Raw genomic sequence first — 16,221 nt, 5'->3', positions numbered from 1 at the left:
ATTTATTGAAGTTGTAACCGCTAATAGTAAATGAATGGAAATACAAGTACATATTTAAATATTGGTGAAACGTAAGAATTTGGACGTTAAAATATTCCTGCACTTCGGAATGTTATTCACATTTCAAAAAGACAATGTTTTAAACATTATCAATAATACGGCGTATAAGGTAATTTATGAGTTTTAAATTAAATTTCCAACAGTGCTAAGATGAATTTTTAACCCAGCTGAACTAATAAAGCCTATAATGCTCACTCGTTGTTTACACTTTGAATTTACAATTGAACAATAAGAATATAAATATCGGTTTTAAATATTTAATAATTTATTTTATTGCTTAGAAAATAAGATATGATTCTTGTGCGCTATATTTTTAAGACACGTGGCAGGCAATTTATGTGATCTTTTGAAGCATACAATCACGCCAAAATAGATTACAATCACACTGATTTACCTGAGTAGGTAGGCACCCACTACCCAAAGTATGTCGTGTTGGATTTTGGTTTTTAAATTTAGAAAATTAAGTGAGCGATCCTACCATTATGCAATAATACAAAAATTAATAATTATAACACAAAAAGAACTTTTCATATACCACGTTTTTAAATTTTCTGTTGAATCATATAAACTTGACAATTCTATGTATTAATAAATACTTTTTTTTGTACTTGATAGAAATACTGAATTAATATAGAATACTGAAATGTCATTTTGACATTTCATATTGATTTCCATTGTAACGCACGCATATATTAATAATTTAGTTGCTAGGACCCCCTTAGCAACCAATAATAGTGTTTTACTTTTTACGATTTTTTTCCGAAATAACTTTCCATACAAAACATTAAATTAACTGAAAATGAATTCAATTCTGCTTAAAAATGGCTAAAGGTATTAAAAGAATGCATTGTTGTCGTGTTCTGATATATTCCAAAAGTGTCAAATGTCTAGCTAGTCGGGAAGTTAGTTAAAAATCTTCAATCATCCAATACAAAATCTTGGACAAACAAGAAAAAAATTGTACTGGACAAACAAGAATACGAGCTAATAAAAACGTGGTAATATGAATAACTGGGGGGGGGGGGTAATTATTTAAACTAGTATGTATATTCAATAACGATTGAAGGAGTTTTCACACGTAGGTATGGTAAGTGCAAATCTAAAATATTCACAATTCACAATCAGTAGTGTAGTTTATATACACAAATCGAAAACATAAATTATCTCTACAAGATTACAAACACTTAGAGTCGGTATATTTTTTAATTTGATAGAAGAGACTAAACAAAACGCGTTTAATTAGATAATCCTAATTTTAAATGGGCACTTATAATGATTAAATTTTCATGTATAACATGGAGGAAGTAGATCAACTTAGATTGATAGTTATATGGTGATAAGAGACAATTAAACAAATCTATTAAAAAAATAAATGGTACCGACTTTATAGTTTAATTAAAATAATAAATTATACTTAAATCAAAAAACACCACACACTAATGTGTTTGTACATGATGCAATAAGAATAAGTAATTGACAATGTAAAACGTTTGATAGTGCCAGTGCCTATTAGGATATTCAAGTTTGATACGATTTGGAGGTGTGTTATCGGCAAGATAAGCCAATGGTTATTTTTACTTACTTACATTATGTATGCATTTAATATTATGTTAATATGTTAATAAAAGTTCTAGTAAGTACAGCAAAATCGCATAAAAAATTACTCGTACACGAATTTAAGACGAATATTGTTGATGTAGAAAAACAAATTTATACATGTACCTATATCGAGTCTGAACATAGAAAAATATTTTTTATATATTTAATGGAAAAGTTATTTATTTTTATATGTTACGATATATGCGAACGTGTAAAAAATAAAATATATATAATTTATCTCTCCATAGTAATCATTTTATTGACGAAGAATAAAATAATTTAGTTAGAATATTTGTGACTTATACATATATAAAATATAGCTGAATACGAAATCCTACAAAACGTATCGACGCGAAAATCTGGCTTCAATCGTTTGTATGATACAAATTTAAAGAAAAAATTAACGTTAAATATTGTAATATGCACACAGCGATAAAGGTGGTATGAACACCGAGAAAGAAAGGAGGAGTTATGGCACTCGGTAGTCGGTGATAACCCACGTGTCAAAAAATTAAACTATCAACAGATATGTGAGATTCTCGAGCGGTATATAATCGCGGTACAATTTTTCCGATCACTCAATGTTCCGACCGACGGTGCGCAAAGTTTTTCCGGCACTGATCATCACAGCGCTCAGCTGAAGCGAGCCCTGTCACTCAACTTCCAGATTAACATCGTATACTCGACATTATCTCATTTTAAAATCAAGATCTATCACTCGATACTTCTTTTTCCGATACCGAAAATACAAATATTTGCTTACATACCTTTTATAAAATTGAATTTTAATCTATTTTTAATAGTTAGATAACAATATTAAACATTCCTTATTTTGGACAGATTAAAAATACCCTATTTCGTATTCATTATTTGCATTAATTGAGTTATATAGTTATACATAATATTATGAGTATTTGGTTTGCTCGGCGCCGAGATATTTTTATTATAAATAATACCGTTGTCTTTTGAAATTTAATAGTATATTATTATATAAGATATAGAAATGGTCCCCACATCCTAAAGCGCCCCCCCCCAGCCAGATTTTTAGAGGGCCCCCCTACCTATTGCTAGAATTAAAGGTAGTGGAACGCTCTACAGAAACTTTTTCTAAATGGGCTTTCAGGTAAAATTAAGGGCATTCGGTGTATTTTTACCGTTTTTTTGTAGTGTTGAATAAGTCCACTTGAATTATGGAGTTGTCGAATATTGACACACAATAATCAAAAATTGCATCTCACAAATAGATATTTTTAGATAGCAGCGATTTTTTCTACGATTAGAGCAGATTAATTGTGATGTGTGTTTATCTCACTTATCAGGTCGACCCGCCATGCCGGGCCCCCCAGAGTCCGGGCCCTCAGGCTAAAGCCTTGTCAGCCCCCCTTTGTGGGGGCCATGGATATAGTAGATACTAATTATATATATATTTTATAATTAGTCCGACCATTCCGATCCTGATAGGATCATATGGGCCTCCACAGAGTGGAGGTTTGTATTGACAGATTTTGTTTTTTACGAGAAATGGGTGTCAGCCACTTGCTCAACCTATTAGGTCCATACCCTGACACACACAAATTGAAAAACAATATGTGTACTTGCCAGACCCAGGATTCGAACCTGGGACCCACGGCTTTATAGTCCAACGCTTATGCCGCGCGGCCACCGTGGGCGAGGTATTAAGGCGATATTGAGGTATTGAGGCGAATAATTAGTACCTACTGATAAAGCTGAATACCTACGTAGATAATCTGCACATTTGTCATCATAATGTGCAGATTATCTACGATGTTTTAACCGAATGTCTATGATGCATTTATTGCATATGAAAACAAGTGATCGTTTTCCATCAATTAGTTCCATGTTATGTAGTCAGCATGACATTGCTACAATAATATAATATTATGTCGCTTCTGATTGTTCAAATAGAAACTGACGACGCTGTCACTATTGTGTCTTGTATTCGATTATTCTTTATGTTATGTCCACAGATTAATTTTAATGTTATGTCGCTATATCTCGGAGATAATAAATGCAGAAATCATTATAATGAAAAATATGTATATTATGTCCTCTAAACTATTATTATCGATCGTGTACCTATTTCTACCCGTAAAACACTTTTAATAGGGATGTTACTGCATAGATAGATTATGTATTGTTTCAAATAATAATTACATTCGCTCAATGCCAATGTCTGCAGTTTGAAAGACGTCGGCTGAAGAGCTTCGCTTCCTCATTATGATGTACACAACGAATGCTGCAATACCAAAGTCTTACGGAACGCACTGACGCTCTTGGAAAATTTTAAGAATACTACTCTCTATTAACATTGTTGCGGTGCGGATATATATTATTAATATTATTATAAACGTAAATGCGTTAGGTGCGGATAAAATGATAGGTGTGTTGTAGTCGAGACCGAGGCGATGGGATAAGACCCGTTTCAGACGGGATGCCGGTGTCGCGCTCGATATAATATAGGAGGTCATTGTATTTGAATAAAGGGGCCTTTGTATTATGTTTATGAACGCCCCAGAGCTAATGAGTCAACGTGTGTCCGGTACACTTTTCCGTCGGCCGCTACATTCTCAAGCCACCGATACACTAGTTTTTATTACCGCAGCCAGTTTTGTGTTCTAATTTATAACGCGAAATTATGCGTTGACTCATTAGCTCTGGAACGTCCATAAACATATTACAAAAGCCCCTTTATTCGAATACAAAGGCCTTCTTATTATATACGAGCGCGACACCGGTGTCCCGTCTGAAACGGCCCTAATATTGACACATATTGGTTGGTGACTTTAAATCTTTGAATAATTATCATTTTATAGGAGCAAGGCCAGGGTACGCGCGTCAGCCTGATTATAATAATATGTACGTCGCCCTCAATACCAGTCGCGCCACGCGTCACACATATTCGATAATATGCACTTAACAGATTTTATACCCATAGTAATATGTCCTTCAAATGACGTAAGTAGTTGGAACAATAATTTTAATGATAGATTGTTTACTTTAACAATATAACGATTTGAACTGATCATTGACCTGCTGCAGTTGGTATTATTCTATTATGTAGGTATACGACTTTTACATTAACATGTCTAGATACCTGTAGGTACCTATTCATAATATATTATATTATACCAAAGTAGATTTAAGTGTTCCACGTTCGTTTTAGACCTTGGACCTATTTTTGGGCAAAGCGATTTTTTCTAATAACTGACTGTGATCTTATCGATTAATAATTTGAAATATTGAAATCATTAAATATTTACGTGATAGATAAATTACAGTACTATTCAACGACATCATCATAATATATTATGTACTCGTACCTACCTATCGTTATACCGTCATACAGCTATATGTTAAATTTACAGGATGTATCAAGAAGTCGTACAAGTAAAATATATTATGAAATATAAATATCATTCAACTTGCAAATTCGGTTTGATTTGACAACATTTATAAAGTTTTTCAAAAAGACAGCTGATGTTACTAAAGCTGAAAAATGCGTGGAGCGAATAAGACCTCGTCAGAGGATACCACGTAGCGCACGACCACATACGTAAATAACTGAACAATTATATTAATTCTAACATAAATAGTAATTTGATGATGTAGATTTTTTTGAATTAGATGTGAAATGTTATTTTATTTTTACAACGTTTTTCTTAGGTCGTATTCTTATTTGTCTGGTACAAATCTTGCAATCGATTTTTAACTAACTTCCCGACTAGCTAGACATTTGAATCTTTTAGAATATGTCAGAACACGAAGCAAATGCATTTTTTTAAATACTTTTAGCCATCTTTAAGTAGAATTGAATTCATTTTTAATTAACTCTGTTTTATATGAAAAGTTATTTCGATACCATTATTGGTTGCTAGGGGGTCCTAGCAACTAAACTATTAAATGATATATACGTGCGTTACTATGGAAATCAATATGAAATGACATTTCATTATTCAGTATTTCTATCAAGTACAAATTTTTTTGATCGTTTAAGCTAGTCAAGTCAAGTTTATATTATGATTCAACAGAAAATTTAAAAACGTTGTATATAAAAAGTTCTTTTTATCTTGTAATTATTTGGCATTATCTTTAAGACACAGTGTCAAAATAAAAGCAAGGGTTTTTCCATTTTCCAGTTGTTGTTTAATATGGAATGGTGTTTTTTATTGATCGTAATGAAATGCAGAGTAGGTACCTACTTACTCATATTATGCAATGAAATCAACCTTCACGGATGAAGTAATTTAATTTGTAATCCAATTAAATAATCTGTTATTAGACATTAGTGTTATTACACTTATTACTTACTACAATCCGAAAAAACAGTCTATCGGTGAGTCATTGCAGTATATAATAGTAAAATTGTGTTTCCTTGTATATAATATTATGTACATATACATATGATTAATTAAAATGTACATAATGGTAATTAATAACAGAAAACATGCTTAGCTATGTTAGGAAGGTAGGTACCATTTTCATTATCAACTATTAAAATGAAATTTAGTGTTTCAATATTAATTACGCTTTTGAATAATTAATTGAATAGCGTTGAGTAATTGGATGCTTAGACAATATGGTGATTGATCACATTCTCCCCCTGGGAAGGATAGAATGTTCGCTTCTGAAGCCATGGGTCGTAGGTTCTGACCCTGCTTTGCAAAATTCACATGTGGCTTTTCAATATGTGTTTAGATTCGTATTAAGGAGTTGAGTGTACGGCTGACAACTATGTATTCTAAAAAAATATTTCCTGACTCAGTCAGGATCCACACCGAATTTTAGAGCCAATAATAATGATGATCCGCAACTCTATCATAATTTCTTTTGATGTCATGTTTTTTCTACCCTTAAATTGCATAAAAAAATACCACCTTATCAGTATATTTGAATGCGCACCTCTTTCATAAATTTCTATCTAACACGAATGGGGTGCGAACAGGGAACTGAGAAATAATGGGAACTGAAATACCCAACGGGTAAGGCGATAGCAGGTAACCGACTCGAGTAAGGAAGAATCTGGGTTAAACTTACGCACGTGTCAAGAATACGTTGTACGTCGAATACTAAAAACTGCTCTCGGTTTATGCATTTACGCTCATTTAATGTTGGTGTATTACACACACTATTGCACGTGCATCCCGGCAACCCTGCATCAACATGCAGCGTATTGAATATAGCCTATCTATTTTCTATATTATAGGTAAGTATTATATTTATTATCTGTTCTGTGGATGCGAATAATATCACTCACAAGCAATGACCATAATACTACGAAGTGAAAACTCTCAATTGTAAGGTTTTCGAAGATGGCGAGCACCATTATCTGGCGAATATCGTGAATTATATCATATTGTCTGTCAGTCACGGCCGATGAGAGAAAAAAACCGTTTCGACTAATTAGTCAACACTCAATATCCGGTAGATGATCTTTATAAAAAGTTCACGCCTTGACCCACATAAAACCATTAATAGATTGAAAATAAAATCGCGTAGTTTAATAATAATTACTAGCTAGCTCATTAATATTAGAAGAATTTTAGTCTGGCAAGATCGGTCACCTTCAAACTCTGCGTATCTATTTCACGGGTCTACTCTGTACTTATCGACCGCTCAAGTGATAAATTGATAGATATTATCAAACTTAGGGTAGGTTTGTATCAAAGTATTAGCACTTATTGTAACAATTACGATACGTTGGTTGTAATTGTTGCAATAAGCGTTACATTTTAACTGCTGTTAAAATATAGCACTTATTAACAATGACAACCAACTTAGTGTAATTGTTACAATAAGTGCTAATACTTTGATTCAAACCTACCCTAAGTTTGATAATATCTATCACTTTATCACTTTAGCGGTCGATAAGTATAGAATAGACCCACGAGATAGTTAAATATTTCGCCTCTGTCATTACTTTTATTAAATTGTAGTCACTAAAATGTAGGTAACATTTCAAAAACTATCAAAAATATGAAGGAGCTTCCAGAAAATACCTCGACTAGCACTAGACGATAAAGCTCGGCAACACCGAACAATTATTAACGATATAGCACAGAAAAGACGTTTTATTAAAATGCATTAAACTCAAAGAAATTAGACGTTGTTTTTGGAGACACATGTAAGTGTAATATAAACATAAACATTGTATTTTCTGTTATTTTTTAAAAAGTAAATGAGTATGACAGCACGTAGTTTTTTTTAAATCTAATGAATATATACATTAATTATGATTGTTGATTTTCGGATAAAAATTGTCTTCGAAAATGAAAGTGAAAAGTAAATGAACATTTTTATTTATGCTTTTCACGATGAATATTTGTTAGCCATTCACTTAAGAACGTACATAAGTGAAACGGCAAATATTTTTCAACACTATGTGGAACGAAATTTTGGCCGCGTTGCCATTCGGAGAGGATAGTCGACCTGTTCGCACGTCAATTTCTTTTGTGATGGAGTCGGATGAATATATTCTTTAATCGTGTAAAGATGACTAAAAAACGTTCCGCATGTACTTGAAAAAGAAAACATGTCATGAATATACTATTATTATTACGAATATAATACGTTAAAGTGCCCACCACCACCCGTCATATATGCACAACCGTGGATATGCACGGCCGTTTTCTACGACGCTTTAAACGTGTCTGAAAGAAGTGATTTTAAGTGCTCATTCCGTCCCGAGACAGAGCCGCACTGGACTGATGCTGCAACCATGCACCGTAGTGCTTAAAGAAGAAAGTTAAGAAAGAAAATGTTCGTTTTCGGACTGGCTCTGCTGTCCGCTGACGTTAAGCGCTTTGTGTACCCGCATACTGAGTGTCACGAATTGAAATGGATGAGTCTACAGAAGAGTCGGGACTATCCCGCTCCCCATATGACGCTGCAAATTTCTCAAATGCCGCAAAGTTGGCCTCGGTTGCTACCAGATCTCCATGACCAATTGGGCCCGTGTGAGGACGGACCCTGGAAAACAGCTCCGCTCGTTCGAATTCCATAAGCGGGCAATCCCAGAGGATGTGTTCAACATCTTGGTGGTCATGCCCGCAGGTACAACCCGGCCCATCTACTATCAAGCCAAACTCGTGGAGTCTGGCGGCGAAGTTGCCATGGCCGGTGAGGAACTGGCTAATCCAGTGCGAAGGTTGGAGTCTTCCAGTTTGGTGCCTGCAGAATACGTCTGGAAAAAAACGGTAAGTGTGCCGCCCCCTGGGGGAGGCGGTCGACCTCGCCTGCCATGCCGCAAATGCGGTCTTGTACACAATGTCACTTACAGTCTTCCTGTAAGGAACGTCCTCGGATCTCTGCGGTGGTGTCAGATGGACACCGGCGAGTATTGTGCTGATCCCCCTCAAGAGGAGGGTGATCGACCCTCTGACTTGGACGTGCAGATCGAGGTGTAGCGCCCCCGCGAGTACGGCAAGCGCGTCAGTAGAAGTTGTGCGGTAGGCTTTGGTAAGCGAGATCAGCGCAAGTCGCTGCCCGCTTAGTAGTGCGCGTCTCACGAGAGTTAAGGAGTTTACTCGGGAATGCCAAATGCTGGAGGCGTAACCGGCAATTCCCATGAAAATTGCGCCGTATGCAACCTTAAGGGCTCTAGGCTTAAGTCCCCAATTGCTGCCCGCCATTCGGGCCATTCTCTGATAGGCCGAATTGGCCTTAGAGACGGCCGTCTTGGCGTGGTGAACGAAAAACAGCTTGTCATCAAGAATTACTCCCAGATACGTAACCCTTTCGGAGAAACGCACTGAGGTCTGACCAAAACGAACCGTGGGCGGCCGTCGAGTTATGTTGACCCGAGAACTACCCCTGAGGAGGACAGCTTCCGTCTTGCTCGGGGCGAAGGTCAGCTTGTTCAGCAACCCCCAATTAAGGATTCTGCCCAAGGCGTCCGTGGCTGCACGCTGAAGTGCCGGTCGGCTCGTCGCCCCAACAAGCAGGAGCAAGTGAGCAAGTGAGCGAGCGTGCAGCCCGATAAACATAACATAAAAAGGACGCACGTTGAATTTTTATGACAAATTATATTTCGTTCGGCTCGCGTCATTTACACCCGCGCATTCCGCGCATCGCCATAATATGTAGATATATTTAGTCCATGCTTTGAAACCATACACACTTTAAAAGAAAAATATTTTGAATATGATTGACTGAATGTAAGTATTCTTAACGAAATGTTAGTTATTATTACTTATTTTGTACCTAACTAATGAGTCTAATGACTATGTGAGCGGTTTATGATGCACGCATAAAACTTCCCTACAACACCGATCGGTGATACTGATAATTATAAAGTACCCATGAATAATATTATATTCAGCGTCTACAAACATTAAATTAATTAATAATTAATATTAACGACGCGACGCTCGGACGAATGACATTAAATAATCCAAAAGCGTCGCCGGAAACGTCCCGAGACAAATGGAAGACTAGTAAAAGTAACGACGCTGCAACATTGTTGAATAACAATAATCATTGTCATCGGCCATCGCCGATGTTTGCGCCATAAAACAAGGTTGCGTTAGAAAATTAAGGCCATGCATTAGTTGAGGCACGGTCTAAAAAGATCGTTGCTAGGCGATGTGCGGATTGCGGGTCGCGGGTGCAAAAGACGCCTGTCAAACGAAATATTATTTCTCATATAAATCCAACATACGTCCATTTTACGTTCTGTTTATTATTCTATTAGTAACAATAATAATATATTCATTGACATGTTTTCTTTTTAAAGTAAATGGGTTACGTTTTTAGTCATCTTTACACGATTTTAGAATTAATTGGCCCGTCGCCATCACGCAGCAAAGTGACGTACGTCTGACTCAACGTTCTCTCTATGAATGCGAAGCGAGTACAAAATTTTGTCGCGCGTACAGTTGAGAATTATTTGGCGTTTCACTGATGCGTCACCTTAAGAGACCGCAGTATTTACCTACCTATCGCTTCCGCTGCACCGCCGCGTGGTGAGAGGATCGGTCACGGCGACGAAATCCTCGAGGCCGTGCTACTAAGATACGGAGTGTTGCACTCTTTGGTGGCAACCGGAACACTTGTCCCAGCCACGTACGTCGTTTCTTCGTGACCACTGCTGTCACCGAGGGCTGGCGTGTCCGCTCATGAAACTCGAGTGTTTGTAACGCGGTCGTACTAACGAACCCCTAAGATTCGGCGGAGACATCGATTCTTAAAGCTCAAAAGTCGAGAGCTTTGGAACCCGGTAAGATGCCATGTCTCACAGACTTATAGGAGCACAGGTAGCACGCACGCGTTGAACAGATGACATTTTGTTCCTCACAGAATATAATATTGAAAGCCGCGCAACTCCTAGACCTCGACGCATGAGCAGTAAATCGAAGACGCAAACTTTCAGTTCGTCATACAATAATATTGCGTACCTAACGATTGTAAAGGTGCTCAAAAAATATCTATTATCAGAGTCCACAAACGTATGTGTTTTGTCTGGCCAGATGCTCAACGCACTGCCGATGTGTAGATCTAGCCTTCCGACTTCCGAGCTTACTTTTACGTCGACGCGGTTTAAGCGTCGCGTTCAACGCTACGTCTGTCTCGTATTTGCTCGTGTGCCATGGCTCTAAGTTGGCCCATGCGATCTCCATGTTCACCGGAAACACTTCCATCGCAACCGTGGTGCATGAGTATCTAAATCTGGTCACCAGGCCGATAGACAGGCCATCGATGCATGGAACACTGCACATGGATTTGGTCTTCGCAGCATTCAGTAGAAGATCTACAAGATTCGAGTCCACGAAGATTTTGTGCAAGATTGTCTTCAACAATTCGATCGTCGAGTCATCTGGGTACCCCAAATTGCACAGCTTACTTCGCATGCGTCGATTGCGTCTAGGGATCCCGAGCTATTTTCGATACCTATGAATCCCGGGATTGATAAACATAATTCCGGGATTTCGGGATTGATTTTTTTATCAATTTTGTATGGAAAATAAAATAAAACAGAAAAAATACTTATAATAAAAAATAACTACATTAGAAATAAACCGAGTTTGAATGAAGTTTGATTTATACCCATGTGTAGGTTGCCGATTCATTTCATTTTTTCACATAAATTATTAAAAATGGAAAGATTGGAAAAAAACAATGCTTCCCACTTTTAACAAAGTAATTCCACCATGATACGAGGGTGGGTCAATAAGTCCTTAGAAAAGCCAACAGGTGGCGCGAATAGTACTGCAAGCGGTTTGTTTTCATGCAGCGGCACTACCGATTCAGTATGCTGCGAAGTTTCAATCAGATTGGTCGGGTTGTTGTGTGTTTCTCGTACATTTAAAAAAAAAATTTGCTTGTGGAAAATGGAAAAATGGAAAATGGAGAAAATTGAGTTTAGAGTTGTTATTAAACATTTTAATATAAAAGGGTTAACAGCAAAGGAAATAAAAAATGAGTTGGATTTAGTTCACGGCATATCTGCTCCTTCACTTGCAACTATTTATAACTGGTTAAATGAATTTAAACGTGGTCGTACATCAACAAAGGATGAACCACGCTCAGGACGTCCTGTAGAGGTGACTACACCAGAAATGATCAATAAAATCCACGATATGGTGTTAAGTGACCGAAGATTAAAGTTGAGTGAGATAATTGAGGTTACAGGGATCTCAAAAGGTAGCGTCATTTCTATTTTACATGACAAATTGGGCATGAAAAATATTTCTGCAAGATGGGTGCCGCGTTTGCTCACAGTCGACAACAAACGCAATAGGGTGGTGGCCTCTAAAGCCCTGTTGTCGCTCATGCAACGCAATCCGGATGAATTTTTTCGTCGCTTTGTGACTGTAGATGAAACATGGATACACCACTATACTCCCGAGACGAAAGAACAGTCAAAGCAGTGGATTGCGAAGGCAAACCATGTCCAAAGAAGGCGAAAACCGTAAAATCAGCTGGTAAGGTTATGGCTGCTGTATTTTGGGATGCACGTGAAATTATTTTCGTTGACTATTTGGAAAAAGGAAAAACAATAACAGGGGATTATTATGCATCTTTATTGGACCAGCTAAAAAACAAAATTGAAGAAAAACGGCTTCATTTAAACAGGAAAAAAATCCTCTTTCATCAGGACAATGCCCGTGTTCACACACGTTTACGATCAATGGCTAAAATTGAAGAATTGAAGTTCGAATTGGTCGACCACCCACCGTATTCGCCAGATTTAGCCCCCAGTGACTTTTTCCTTTTCCCAAACTTAAAAAAATGGCTAAGTGGACAACGTTTTTTTTCAAATGAAGAAGTCATCGATCGGACAAATGCTTATTTTGAGGACCTTCCGAAAACTTATTTTTCTGACGGTTTAAAAAAAATTGAGAAACGTCTAACCAAGTGTATTGAGCTCCAAGGAAATTATGTTGAGAAATAAAAAAAAAATACAAAAATAAAACCTGTTTTAATGCTTTTTTCTAAGGAATTATTGACCCACCCTCGTATCATACGTTTTACGGCAGTTTCATATTTGTCTGACTAATTAGATTTATGAAGCGGAAAGGCCATAAGTACGCCATGATTATTTGCTTTACTATTTTAAATCTCGCTAATCCATTCATTAAGTCTTTACTATCAGAAACAGCAATCTCCTATTAAATTCACATTATTATTTAAATTAAAATATTATTTACTCCGTTAAACTTGTGTATTTCCAATATTGAACGTATACAATATTAAAAATAAATGTCTTAAATAGTATAAATTATACTAGATTTATTTTTGACCGATTTTATCAATGTTATTTGTAAATATAAAATTTTATATTAACAATGGAAAAAATGCCAATCCCGGGACCAGTCCCGGGATCCCGGGATTGTCAAATTGTAATCCCGAAATCCCGGGATCAGAATTTGGGCCTAATTGCGTCATCATGCTGAGGTGTATCCCATTGTCGGGTCGAATCATCTTGCGCATTATTAAATCAACAGTGACAATAAAAAGAAAGCGAATAAGTACACGGCATTTCTGGACTTCTGATGTAATATTAGAAGAGGTCAGAGGATGTTGCAGCTGCTCTCACGTGGTAATTAGTAATTCCGGATTTCCGTGGGACAGAATAATCTAACAAAGAGAGTCACAGAGTCAGACGGCAGTCAAATAGTGCATATTATGATGGCTTGATTGTGTCGGAGCATATATCAATTATTCTTCGATGCACATAATTCCACTATTCATATAATAATATATATCCTAAGTACCTATGTACATACTTAGTTCTTAGATTAGATTACATTATATTAATACATATATAACATGACGTTTCTAAATTAAATAGACGGAGCGACGTTTCTCCAATTGGGTATGTAATGCGAAACTGACACCCGGATAATATATAGGCCTATCATCAATCCATATATTAGTATGTTGGTGTTGGTAAATTTATTAGAATGCTATCAATTTTGATGCATTTTACTGCTGGGAAAGTCACCACTCACTTAACTAAGCTATAATAAAATTACACATTACAGTAAACATGATGTATGTACCTACAATAAATATATAATAGCCGATTAGTGGAGAGTTTCTTAAACTGTGTTCACAACTCCCGAAATATTAGTTTTCCGCGAGAATAAGATAATGACGTGCACATTTTTTCGACGTTCTCTCAGAGAGCTCTGTAAAAACACAGATAAAAAGCGCCAAAGACAGTGGTGGTTATTAGAATACGTAGATCAACGCCATTTAGAATGTCAGATTTTTCTTTTATGCTCGGAAAATGCATTATTCATAGTCGGCTTCATATAACTATTATTTTTAATTTTAACCTACAGCAGTGATCGCCAAACGGTCGCTCGCGGTGGTATTTTCGGTAGGTCGCGTAGGTTATTTTATCATTTATGTATTTATAAATTTGCCTCTCAAATTTTATTATTGGACTCCGAAATGAAATATTTCTTGAACTAAGTTTCAATGAAGCTGCTTGGACAATTTGTTTCAGCTCCTTTTATAAATTTTGACGTATCGTCGAAAATTTTCAAAAAGATGGCCCTTTATCATAAACGGAATTGATAGAATTTCAATGAGATTTGTCGCTTAAGAGTGTTTCCTTAACTATAAAATCTGTATGACCTTTCGTCCCAACAAAAAAGTATCTAATTTTAGTTGGAATTGCGCACAAAATGAAGACATTGTTTTGTTCTACCTAGTTATGTGAATCAACGTTTTCCAATATAAAGGTAGTAAAAAGTAAATAATATAGAAACAGACTCACAGATATACATCTCGATAATTGCATTCAGATGGGAGTGACAAGGTATTCACCGAGAATTGGAAAAATGTGGAGGAAAGTGAATGCCACTCTTTTCACTAATTATTTTTACTTATACTCACAATTATTTGAAGATATTTTTCAATTATTGTTTTGTTTTTAAATAAACAAATAATTTAAGTACGCATTTTATGTGTTAATGTCAATGATGCGGTTGGTCGATAGTGTGCGTGCGTATGGGGAGTCGTAATAAATACCTACCTGGCAGCCGATGACCGCGTATTCGTACATATACATACGCATACAATCGACGAACCGCATCATTGTTTCGTTTTTACTGTACCTATGTATGGTTAGATAAAGAACGATGATAAAAAATATGAAGGAATTATTATATAAGTAGCTCACCAAACAATTTCAATCTCTGAAAGTAGCTCACATCCTTATTGTGTTTGGAGACCACTGACCTACAGTATGTAAGCTTTTTCTGTCGTTCAATTAGAGCCATACAGACAACATATCCATATAACATACAAAGAAGTCAATGAAATATCTTAACTATCTCTAACTACGAGTATAAAACCACTGATACAGGTAGCAAACGATCGATCCAATCGCAAGATTGCTTCAAACTAATGAAAGTTTTAAAATCCGAATACGATAGCGCCAATAAAGACCATGGAAAGACCAACATCCGCTTCGCACTGTTATAAGTTATAAATTATAGATTTATGGTAACTACATATAGGTACGACAATAATTGACATACAATAATACATACAGCATTCAAGAAGTAATACAATACTGATTGGTCAAACGAAGTTTTCTAATCGTCTTGCTCCACTTGCCAACAGTCTCATACCGTGTAGTGCAAGGGTACCCAACCTTTTTGAGGTTGGGAGCTACATTTTATCTTGATTTTCATGGCGATTGACTTCCAATAAGAATCAACTTTGTTGTTGCTTTTTTAGTTATTCAAAGTTAAAAATATTCATCATTCAGATATTATACATAGTGATAATTTCATTTTGAACGAATTAACTGACGAATCTATTTTATTCAATAATTCAAAAATACCATATTTATTCAATGAGCAAATCTTTCTGATGTGTCTCAACGTCATCTAAATAATTTGAAGATCTTTACATTTAATAGAATAATTCACTCATTTAGTGCTAACAACGCGACTGGCGCGTTTGCACTAGATGGCCATTATATATAATTAACATGGTATTTAAATGTGGTAATTAAAAAGTAATTAACTGGTCAGCTGTGAATGTATTGTAACTTTCATACCATCATCCAAATTCAATAATTTC

At 36.1% G+C, this 16,221-nt stretch overlaps 1 protein-coding gene across 10 annotated transcripts in view; it reads right to left on the bottom strand.

The window, feature by feature from the left end:
• Positions 1–16,221, bottom strand: part of LOC147071642 (aquaporin AQPAn.G-like) — a 128,010-nt gene that overhangs the window by 65,993 nt on the left and 45,796 nt on the right. For 7 of the 10 annotated variants that reach the window (XM_085946830.1, XM_085946829.1, XM_085946828.1 and 4 more), the window contains exon 1: positions 2,160–2,278. The exons of 1 other annotated variant lie outside the window; for it this stretch is intronic. The gene's annotated coding sequence lies outside the window, so the exon portion shown is untranslated. Of the gene's footprint in view, positions 1–454; positions 535–2,137; positions 2,279–16,221 lie in introns of those variants that run through there. 2 more of the 10 variants (XM_085946833.1, XM_085946831.1) reach the window with 2 other exon arrangements.

This window comes from Rhyacophila brunnea, unplaced genomic scaffold (genome assembly GCF_057557595.1).
Source record: "Rhyacophila brunnea isolate RB1 unplaced genomic scaffold, BYU_Rbru_1.0 scaffold_2, whole genome shotgun sequence".
Lineage (NCBI taxonomy): Eukaryota > Metazoa > Arthropoda > Insecta > Trichoptera > Rhyacophilidae > Rhyacophila > Rhyacophila brunnea.
Note: the sequence above shows the minus strand (reverse complement) of the source record. Positions and strands in the feature narration are given on the sequence as shown.